The sequence below is a fragment of the Coregonus clupeaformis genome, unplaced genomic scaffold, assembly GCF_020615455.1.
Source record: "Coregonus clupeaformis isolate EN_2021a unplaced genomic scaffold, ASM2061545v1 scaf3563, whole genome shotgun sequence".
Classification (NCBI taxonomy): Eukaryota; Metazoa; Chordata; class Actinopteri; order Salmoniformes; family Salmonidae; genus Coregonus; species Coregonus clupeaformis.
In genome coordinates this window covers 1-12152 of record NW_025537017.1, presented here as the reverse complement: position 1 = coordinate 12152, position 12152 = coordinate 1, and the positions used below count along the sequence as shown (strand labels likewise).

Here is a 12152-nt window from a genome sequence, read left to right as displayed (position 1 = left end):
CCTCAGCCTTTAAGACCCGGTCAAACTTACCACTCATCGTCAGATCATAGTCAAGACGACCATATATTTGGAACCTGACTCCTGCCTCCGCTTCACTCCTGCCACCACCATCCTGCTCTCCACTACCGGACCTCTCTTTTGGACTCATCACGAACACTAGGACATTACGGTACCACACCTGCCCTGATCTGGATCTGTTACCCTCCCTGTAACCTGGACTTGCTCTTCCCCTATATTTGGAAACCTGGACTTTGAACATTGTAAATAAACCTGTTAATACTTCTCTGGCTTCGTGTACTTGTCTGCATTTGGGTTCTTATCCAGTTAAATCATAACAAATACATTGATTATAAGACCAAGACAAATAATATATATATATTTTTTTCAACAGAAGAAAATCTAAATGCTGCTGTCCTACCATTGGTTTACAGTGTTTCTCCTCTCCAAGGGAGGCATGTTTTCCCCCTCGTATGCCTCGGAATAGTATCAGTGCTTTTCACAAACGTTGTAGTACTTAGTGTGCATCATTGTTTTCGCTCATACAGCTGCCCCTACTCTCCTAACCTCCCCTCAGTAACTAAAGAAGGCACAAAATGATGACATAAATATCACAAGAAAGAATACATGAATTAATAATTTACTTTCTAAAATATTTTCTAGAGGGCAAAGGACAGGTAGGTTTAATAACGCAAATGTAAAAAGTCCTGTCGCTCACATACAAATGCAAAATCTAAATGGCACCCTATTCTTTATAGAGTACACTACTTTTGACCAGAACCCTATGGCCCTGGTCAAAAGTAGTGTACTATAAAGGGAATAGGGTGCCATTGGGGATGGAAATTCTTTGAAATTACTCATGAGAGCAAATACTACGATTCTTTGGTTCCCACAGAGGGTCAGGAGCTTAAGACATGAATGATATTATTAAAATGTTTGTTCATAAAAAATAAATGATTTCCCCTCCTCCCACATGGATTACAGTAACCGAAAGGTCGCTGGTTCTAATCCCCAAGCCGGCTAGGTGAAAAATCTGTCGATGTGCCCTTGAGCAAGGCACTTAACCCTAATTGCTCCTGTAAGTCGCTCTGGATAAGAGCGTCTGCTAAATGACCAATTTATTTATTATTTATTTATTATTACAGACAAGAGGCTAGGTGCGTTCTGACTGTCTTAGTGTGCGGATAAACATGACCATCACTCTCATAAAACTTAAATGAAACATCACTCCTTATGTTTTTTCTCAGCCCAAAACGCTCAATCCCATTTCTACTGTCAAAACAGGTTTTGAAAAGGCTTCTTCCACATCTTTTGGTCCATGTCTGTTTTTCACTCAGTGAAGTGCTACTATCCCCTTGGACTACAGGTTATTGCCGCCATAAGGTGTCCGTCTGTCTGTTGGCTGGACAGTTTCTACCGTTTAGGACCTTTGTGGGTAAAGGTAAAGGTGGGGTATAGCAGCAGCAGTTCCAGGTCCAAGTCCAGTATCTGCTGGAAGGACACCTGGTGGTACGAGAGGATGAGTGTGGCCAGCCAGCCTGTTGTGCCTCCCCCTCTCCCTCCCTCCATTTCTCTCTCTCCAACTGCGGGACTCTTAAGGCTCCTGTGCGGACTGTCTCGGCTCGTGCCCTCCCAAAGCTGGCTGTGGTGATTTAAGACACGGTGTGTATGTGTGGATTTGTTTGTGGCCTCTGCCCCACTTCACTGTTTATCCGCCTGCCCTTGGCTCCCCTCCTGGGCAGCGACCACCACCCCCCTCAGTATGTCTCTGAGTCTGAGTCGTTGAGTTCCTCATCCTTGTAGAAGCCTCCATCGTGGTCGCGGTGGCCGATGTTGTTGAAGCTGCAGTAGGAGCTGTGCTCGCTGCGCAGCACGGGCAGGCTGTCGAAGGTCACACTCTTGGAGGGGCTGGTGGTGTAGTGGTTAATGGCACTGAAGGACAGGCTGGGCGCCGGGTTGCTGGGGGACACGGGCATCATGGTGGCCAGGATCAGCGCCAGGCAGTCCGCCACGTCTTTGTTGGGGGCGCAGGCCAAGGCAGGCGTGTAACCTGAGGGGTTCAAACAGAACAGCAGAGGGTCACTTCAGGAGCATCACCGTTTACTATAACACTTTTGGTGAAAAACATGAAATAACAGCAGGCTAGGAGATACAAAGTTAAGACAATAACCAAGCAGTGGACTAGAGAGAAACATTTGTGGACACATTGAGAAGAGAAGTACAGAAGAAAACGGTGTTAGCGTTATGGATCTTACCATTCTCATCGACTGCTAGCACGCTAGCACCCTTCACTAGTAGCTCCTGAACCACCACCGTCAGACCATTTCTGGCTGCAACGTGTAACGGCCTGAGGAGAAAGTACCGTCAGATTAGCCAGCAGCAAATGAGGATACCTCCCAAATGCCAGACTATTCCCTATATAGTGCACTTCTTCTAATTCTTCTGGCCCAATTAATACAGCTGAACCATACGTACGTCTGTAAGGCTGCGTTAGTCGAGTTGATGAGGTTCCTGTCTGTAATCTTCTCCAATATCAACAAGGCACTGGTTTCATGACCCTTTAAAAACCAGAGTCAAACATGTCAGACCAAAATTTCAACCAGAGAGAGCCAACTGTTCAGATGAACGTCATCTTCATGTGGGGATGCTCACCTTACTGCAGGCCAGATGAAGAGCAGTGTTCTTGACTGCATCCTGCAGGGTGAGCTCTGCTTTGGCACTGCTCACCAACAGCTCTGACACAGACAGAGAAACATAAAGAAACTCAATTAGGAAATTAAGCGACTTATTAAAATGTAAAACAGACATGTTGAACTTAAGCCGGCTGGGCGAGGCAAAGCGGAGGAGAGGGGGCTGCGTACCGACAGCGTTGGTTTGTCCGTTCTCAGCAGCCATCATGAGGGAGGTCTTCCCGGAGGCATCGGGGGAGTTGACCTGGGCGTTGTGGCCTAGCAGCAGCTGAAGACACTCCACGTGGTCCGTGAAAGCCGCCGCATGCAGGGGGGTCCTGGAGAGAGAGGAAACTTATTTCACCGATATCATGTAGGACTGTTATAAACAAGTTTGTTCAATTAACCCTGTTTATACCATAGAAATATAAAATCACTAATAGATGTATTAAAAGTAATCTACAATCCCTCATCCAACCCCAGAGGTCATTTTATTCCCAAGACAACATTATTCTCCAGAAGAAAAGGACTTTGTCATGTGCTGTAGTTACCCGTTCTTGGTGTCAGTGGCGTTGACAATGGCCGGCCCCAGAGTGTCAATCAGCATCTCTGCAGCCCCCTCGTTGTCATTGATCACAGCACAGTGGAGGGGGCTGAACGAGTTGCCCTCGGTCTTGTGGAAAACCTCCTGTTCCAGCAGCACCTCTACACACGTGTCATGGCCTAGTGGAAGATTGATTCATACCGGAAAAAAGATGACGTCGCTGCAGACCACAACAATACTCTCAGAGAAAGCTACACATCTGACAATGGTGAAGTCACAAAATATGTTTTAGCTACAACATATGCTATGTCAATCCCTGACAAAGTCCTGTTTCAGTGTAAGGTCCTCCACTGAGAGTCATAACCCCTAATTCTGTTGTAGTCTTGTTCATTCCCCACATGGCTCCGTCCACACCAATCGAATGCTTTTCAAGCCACAAGAGGGAGTGAATGAGTGTACACTTCATGGAGGAGAGAACAGAGCTACAGTCCAGTTAGTCAGTACGTACCGTTGTATGTAGGGGTGTAACGATCCATCTACTACATCGATGTATCGATTTATATTCCTATGATCCAACTACATCGATCTGTGCTCGGCGAGTTGGCCTTTTGGACAACATATATCACTCTAACATCGTTTTAAAATGTAATAAATCGATTGTATCGATACTAGGAAATAACCCATTGGATTTAAGCACGTCAGACTTTATATGGATGTTTTTTCTTAGCACTTTTAATGATAAAGGCTTTAAACATTACTCGATTCAGTCTGCCTATCCGTGACGTCATCGCCCCACGCCAGCAGCAGCGCAAAGGCGCAAAGACAACAAAACATAGCATGGCGGACGACAGAGGAGAAGCCGACGAGCGAGAAATTATCAAGCCACCATTGCGGTCCTTACAAGAAACAGGAATCTAGGAAACTTCACCTGCACTGTCCAGTATCCAGGTATTTATTTCAGTCACACTGGTTGAATTTTTGGCTAAAAGGTTACTGAATCGATTTCAAGTCACTGAATCGTTTCGGATCGTATCGTTCTAAATGAACCAATATCGTCCCTTGAATCGTATCGACAACCACGAATCGTGATACAAATCGAATCGTTACACCCCTAGTTGTATGGCCTGCCTAATTCAGGGACATGTTTACGGTGCTGAAGAGAGAAAATCAGAAAAGATCTAGTGTTCCGTTAGTCCAGTACGTACCGTTGTAGCAGGCCCAGTGTAGTGGCGTGTAGCCCTGGTTGTCTGTGATGACGGGGAGGGTCTCCACTGACTGGGCGGCGTGTAGGAGCCCCCCAGCACCCCGATGTGTCCGGATGCCGCCACCAGGTGGACAGGGTCCGCCCCTTACAGTCCCGAACCAGGAAGCTGGCGCTGTGCTGCAGCAGGGCCTCCACACACTCCTCATGACCCGTCAACGCCTGGGAGGAAGGGCGGGGAGACAAGAATGGATTTGAATAACTAATAATCAATGATATAATAATGAATCATCAATTATTACAAATGATGTCTGGAGACAGGTCCCCCTACAGGGATGAATACACCACTACCCATGGACAACTACTTTTCTGAAGATAATATGTATATTTGAGCCTCCCCGTCTCTTTCTGTGTGTGAGCGTATACAGCCAGCTCTCCTCCTCACCCCTCTGTGTAGCGCTGTTCTGCCCCACTTGTCTTTGGCTTCTACGCTGGCTCCCTTGTTGAGCAGTGAGTACACACAGTCTGTGTGTCCGCTCAGCACCGACAGCATCAGAGGGGTTCTGATACACAAGACAACAAGGTCATATTACAAACTGGTAATAACCAGGCTGAGTCCCAAATGGCAACCTATTCCCTATATGGTACACTACTTTTGACCCGAGCCCATAGGGTTCTGGTTTAAAGTAGTGCACCAAGTAGGGCATAGGGTGCCATTTGGGACGTAGAACTAGTGTCAAAATCTCTTTATTTCAGGAATTGTATCAATCAATCAATCAATCAATTTTATTTTATATAGCCCTTCTTACATCAGCTAATATCTCGAAGTGCTGTACAGAAACCCAGCCTAAAAACCCCAAACAGCTAGTAATGCAGGTGTAGAAGCACGGTGGCTAGGAAAAACTCCCTAGAAAGGCAAAACCTAGGAAGAAACCTAGAGAGGAACCAGGCTATGAGGGGTGGCCAGTCCTCTTCTGGCTGTGCCGGGTGGAGATTATAACAGAACCATGCCAAGATGTTCAAAAATGTTCATAAGTGACAAGCATGGTCAAATAATAATCAGGAATAAATCTCAGTTGGCTTTTCATAGCCGATCATTAGAGTTTAAAACAGCAGGTCTGGGACAGGTAGGGGTTCCATAACCGCAGGCAGAACAGTTTAAACTGGAATAGCAGCAAGGCCAGGCGGACTGGGGACAGCAAGGAGTCACCACGGCCGGTAGTCCCGACGTATGGTCCTAGGGCTCAGGTCTCTCAGTTGGCTTTTCATAGCCGATCATTTAGAGTTGAAAACAGCAGGTCTGGGACAGGTAGGGGTTTCGTAGCCGCAGGCAGAACAGTTGAAACTGGAATAGCAGCAAGGCCAGGCGGACTGGGGACAGCAAGGTGTCATCATGCCCGGTAGTCCTGACGTATGGTCCTAGGGCTCAGGTTCTCAGAGAGAAAGAGAGAACGAGAGAATTAGAGAGAGCATACTTAAATTCACACAGGACACTGGATAAGACAGGAGAAGTACTCCAGGTATAACCAACTAACCCCAGCCCCCCGACACATAAACTACTGCAGCATAAATACTGGAGGCTGAGACAGGAGCGGTCCGGAGACACTGTGGCCCCATCCGAAGAAACCCCGGACAGGGCCAAACAGGAAGGATATAACCCCACCCACTCCGCCAAAGCACAGCCCCCGCACCACTAGAGGGATATCCCCAACCACCAACTTACAATCCTGAGACAAGGCCGAGTATAGCCCACAGAGGTCTCCACCACAGCACAAACCAAGGGGGGGCGCCAACCCAGACAGGAAGATCACGTCAGTAACTCAACCCACTCAAGTGACGCACCCCTCCCAGGGACGGCATGAAAGAGCACCAGCAAGCCAGTGACTCAGCCCCTGCAACAGGGTTAGAGGCAGAGAACCCCAGTGGAGAGGGGAACCGGCCTGGCAGAGACAGCAAGGGCTGTTCGTTGCTCCAGCCTTTCCGTTCACCTTCACACTCCTGGGCCAGACTACACTCAATCATATGACCTACTGAAGAGATAAGTCTTCAGTAAAGACTTAAAGGTTGAGACCGAGTCTGCGTCTCTCACATGGGTAGGCAGACTGTTCCATAAAAATGGAGATCTATAGGAGAAAGCCCTGCCTCCCGCTGTTTGCTTAGAAATTCTAGGGACAATTAGGAGGCCTGCGTCTTGTGACCGTAGCGTACGTATTGGTATGTACGGCAGGACCAACTCGGAAAGATAGGTAGGAGCAAGCCCATGTAACGCTTTATAGGTTAACAGTAAAACCTTGAAATCAGCCCTTGCCTTAACAGGAAGCCAGTGTAGGGAAGCTAGCACTGGAGTAATATGATCAAATTTCTTGGTTCTAGTCAGGATTCTAGCAGCCGTATTTAGCACTAACTGAAGTTTATTTAGTGCTTTATCCGGGTAGCCGGAAAATAGAGCATTGCAGTAGTCCAATCTAGAAGTAACAAATGCATGGATCAATTTTTCTGCATCATTTTTGGACAGAAAATTTCTGATTTTTGCAATGTTACGTAGATGGAAAAAAGCTGTCCTTGAAACAGTCTTGATATGTTCGTCAAAAGAGAGATCAGGGTCAAGAGTAACGCCTAGGTCCTTCACAGTTTTATTTGAGACGACTTTACAACCATCAAGATTAATTGTCAGATTTAACAGAAGATCTCTTTGTTTCTTGGGACCTAGAACAAGCATCTCTGTTTTGTCCGAGTTTAAAAGTAAAAAGTTTTCAGCCATCCACTTCCTTATGTCTGAAACACAGGCTTCTAGCGAGGGCAATTTTGGGGCTTCACCATGCTTCATTGAAATGTACAGCTGTGTGTCATCCGCATAGCAGTGAAAGTTAACATTATGTTTTCGAATAACATCCCCAAGAGGTAAAATATATAGTGAAAACAATAGTGGTCCTAAACGGAACCTTGAGGAACACCGAAATGTACAGTTGATTTGTCGGAGGACAGACCATTCACAGAGACAAACTGATATCTTTCCGACAGGTAGGATCTAAACCAGGCCAGAACTTGTCCGTGTAGACCAATTTGGGTTTCCAGTCTCTCCAAAAGAATGTGGTGATCGATGGTGTCAAAGGCAGCACTAAGGTCTAGTAGCACGAGGACAGATGCAGAGCCTCGGTCTGACGCCATTAAAGGGTCATTTACCACCTTCACAAGTGCAGTCTCAGTGCTATGATGGGGTCTAAAACCAGACTGAAGCATTTCGTATACATTGTTTGTCTTCAGAAAGGCAGTGAGTTGCTGCGCAACAGCTTTTTCTAAAATTTTTGAGAGGAATGGAAGATTCGATATAGGCCGATAGTTTTTTATATTTTCCGGGTCAAGGTTTGGCTTTTTCAAGAGAGGCTTTATCACTGCCACTTTTAGTGAGTTTGGTACACATCCGGTGGATAGAGAGCTGTTTATTATGTTCAACATAGGAGGGCCAAGCACAGGAAGCAGCTCCTTCAGCAGTTTAGTAGGAATAGGATCCAGTATGCAGCTTGAAGGTTTAGAGGCCATGATTATTTTCATCATTGTGTCAAGAGATATAGTACTAAAACACTTAAGTGTCTCTCCCGATCCCAGGCCCTCGCAGAGCTGTGCAGATCCAGGACAGCTAAGCCCTGGAGGAATACGCAGATTCAAAGAGGAGTCCGTAATTTGCTTTCTAATGGTCATGATCTTTTCCTCAAAGAAGTTCATGAATTTATCACTGCTGAAGTGAAAACCATCCTCTCTTGGGGAATGCTGCTTTTTAGTTAGCTTTGCAACAGTATCAAAAAGAAATTTTGGATTGTTCTTATTTTCCTCGATTAATTTGGAAAAGTAGGATGATCGAGCAGCAGTGAGGGCTCTTCGGTACTGCACGGTACTGTCTTTCCAAGCTAGTCGGAAGACTTCCAGTTTGGTGTGGCGCCATTTCCGTTCCAATTTCCTGGAAGCTTGCTTCAAAGCTCGGGTATTTTCTGTATACCAGGGAGCTAGTTTCTTATGACAAATGTTTTTCGTTTTTAGGGGTGCAACTGCATCTAGGGTATTGCGCAAGGTTAAATTGAGTTCCTCAGTTAAGTGGTTAACTGATTTTTGTCCTCTGACGTCCTTGGGTAGGCAGAAGGAGTCTGGAAGGGCATCAATGAATTTTTGTGTTGTCTGAGAATTTATAGCACGACTTTTGATGCTCCTTGGTTGGGGTCTGAGCAGATTATTTGTTGCGATTGCAAACGTAATAAAATGGTGGTCCGATAGTCCAGGATTTTGTGGAAAAACATTAAGATCTACAACATTTATTCCATGGGACAAAACTAGGTCCAGAGTATGACTGTGGCAGTGAGTAGGTCCAGAGACATGTTGGACAAAACCCACTGAGTCGATAATGGCTCCGAAAGACTTTTGGAGTGGGTCTGTGGACTTCTCCATGTGAATATTAAAATCACCAAAAATTAGAATATGATCTGCTATGACTACAAGGTCTGATAGGAATTCAGGAAACTCAGAGAGGAACGCTGTATATGGCCCAGGAGGCCTGTAAACAGTAGCTATAAAAAGTGATTGAGTAGGCTGCATAGATTTCATGACTAGAAGCTCGAAAGATGAAAACGTCATTTTTTTTTTTGTAAATTGAAATTTGCTATCGTAAATGTTAGCAACACCTCCGCCTTTGCGGGATGCACGGGAATATGGTCACTAGTGTAACCAGGAGGTGAGGCCTCATTTAACACAGCAAATTCATCAGGCTTAAGCCATGTTTCAGTCAGGCCAATCACATCAAGATTATGATCAGTGATTAGTTCATTGACTATGACTGCCTTTGAAGTGAGGGATCTAACATTAAGTAACCCTATTTTGAGATGTGAGGTATCACGATCTCTTTCAATAATGGCAGGAATGGAGGAGGTCTTTATCCTAATAAGATTGCTAGGGTGAACACCACCATGTTTAGTTTTGCCCAACCTAGGTCGAGGCACAGACACAGTCTCAATGGGTATGGCTGAGCTGACTACACTGACTATGCTATTGGCAGACTCCACTAAGCTGGCAGGTTGGCTAACAGCCTGCTGCCTGGCCTGCACCCTATTTCACTGTGGGGCTAGAGGAGTTAGAGCCCTATCTATGTTGGTAGATAAGAGGAGAGCACCCCTCCAGCTAGGATGGAGTCCGTCACTCCTCAGCAGGTCAGGCTTGATCCTGTTTGTGGGTGAGTCCCAGAAAGAGGGCCAATTATCCACAAATGTTATCTTTTGGGAGGGGCAGAAAACAGTTTTCAACCAGCGATTGAGTGCTGAGACTCTGCTGTAGAGCTCGTCACTTCCCCTAACTGGGAGGGGGCCCAGAGACAATTACTCGATGCCGACACATCTTTCTAGCTGATTTACACGCTGAAGCTATGTTGCACTTGGTGACCTCTGACTGTTTCATCCTAACATCGTTGGTGCCGACGTGGATAACAATATCTCTATACTCTCTACACTCGCCAGTTTTAGCTTTAGCCAGCACCATCTTTAGATTAGCCTTAACGTCGGTAGCCCTGCCCCCTGGTAAACAGTGTATGATCGCTGGGTGATTCGTTTTAAGTCTAATACTGCGGGTAATGGAGTCGCCAATGACTAGGGTTTTCAATTTGTCAGAGCTAATGGTGGGAGCCTTCGGAGTCTCAGACCCCGTAACGGGAGGAGTAGAGACTAGAGAAGACTCAGACTCAGACTCCGACTCGCTACATAATGGGGAAAACCGGTTGAAGGTTTCTGTCGGCTGAATGAGCGACACCGGTTGAGCATTCCAACAGTATTTCCCTCCAGAAGCCATGAGAAAGTTGTCCGGCTGCGGGGACTGTGCGGGGGGATTTATACTAACGTTACTGTCTGTACTTGCTGGTGGCACAGACGCTGTTTCTTCCTTTCCTACACTGATATTACTCTTGCCTAACGATTGCGTCTGAAGCTGGGCTTGTAGCACAGCTATTCTCGCCGTAAGGCGAGAATTCTCCTGTATATTATGAGTACAGCGACTGCAATTAGAAGACATCATGTTAATGTTACTACTTAGCTTCGGCTGTTGAAGATGTTGATGAACCATGTCCAGATGAAGCGTCCGGAGTGAAAAAGTTGAATAAGGGAAAAAAGTTGCGATGGAAAAAAGGAAAATAACGTAAAGTTGGCAGCTAAAACGCGACAGGAAAATGACTCTTCTGTCTCGGGATAAACGTCCGGGGTGAAAAAGTTTAACGAAAAAAGATGAGTGAGGACAAAACTAAAAAGTTGGTAAATTTGTTGAACACAGAGATTAATTAAACGTTTATTAAAAGTAAAACGTGAATAGTTTGGCAGGTAGCCAAGTAGCAACAAACAGCAGAGCAGCACGGAGACAATGCGGAAGCGAGACGGAAGTCACGTGCTGTATCCAAAACCCAATTGACTTACTGTCCATTCCCGTCTTGAACGTCCACTGGACTCTGGAGGTCAGCATTTCCAATCAGCAAACGCAAACACTCCGAATGACCGTTGGTAGCTAGAGGAGGATAAACAGAGAGGATATAAGAATGTGAGATGATTGACCATTGGTAGCTAGAGGAGGATAAACAGAGAGGATATAAGAATGTGAGATGATTGACCGTTGGTAGCTAGAGGAGGCTAAACAGAGAGGATATGAGCTGATTGCTGGACGACTATTACCTTCACATGAACAGACAGATTTCTAGAACAGTGGTATTGGTAGATGACATCCTCATGATGTTAACACAGCAGATAATAAAACATTTTGGGACTGAGGCCCTCGAAGCCTGTCACCTGCTAGCTGTGTACCTGGCTCTGGATAGAAGTCCCCCTGTGCACTGATCTAGGATCAGCTTACCCTCCCCAGATCCTCAGCAATAATGACAAAAAATGACCTTAGATCAGTGTGTAGTGGGCATTTTCACACTATGCTATATAATATCCCTAGAGTGGACATTGGCGTCCTAGCAACATGACCAAACAAATGTCCATCTTGGTAAGGAAAACTTTTGAATTACAGAATCTCTAGGTCTTACGTGATATCCTATGCGTACCTGCAGCGTGGATGGGGGTCCTCTTCAGGGTGAAGTCTTTAACCAGGATGGAGGCTCCCTGGTTGATGAGGACGTCAACACACTCCACATGGCCTTTAAAGGCATTCAGGTCCAGAGGGGTGCGCCCTGGCTGTTCCTCACGTCTAGATCCAGCAGAGACTGAACCAGGACCTCCATAGCATGGTGGTGGCCGTGGTACGCCTGAATGGAAACAAACACACAGTCTGAAGCAAAGTCCAGTGGTATGCCTGAACAGATATACACTCCTAATATAATCAATGTCCTATAGTAGACCAGTGGTATGCCAGAACAGATATACACTCCTAATATAATCAATGTCCTATAGTAGACCAGTGGTATGCCAGAACAGATATACACTCCTAATATAATCAATGTCCTATAGTAGACCAGTGGTATGCCTGAACAGAAATACACTCCTAATATAATCAATGTCCTATAGTAGACCAGTGGTGCGCCTGAACAGATATACACTCTTAATATATTCAATGTCCTATAGTAGACCAGTGGTATGCCTGAACAGAAACAGTCCTAGACCTCTAAAGTAGACCAGTGTCTCTCAAATCGGGTGCCCATTTTTTTCTCCCGCCCAGCATCAACATCGAAGGTCCCTGCCAAGCGTGAGATTTAGAAACAAACACACTACTACTCCTCTGTTGG

At 45.9% G+C, this 12152-nt stretch overlaps 1 pseudogene; it reads right to left on the bottom strand.

Moving 5' to 3' along the window:
• Positions 1–1141: 1141 nt before the first annotated feature.
• LOC121566181 lies at positions 1142–11722 on the bottom strand (annotated as a pseudogene).
• Positions 11723–12152: the final 430 nt, after the last annotated feature.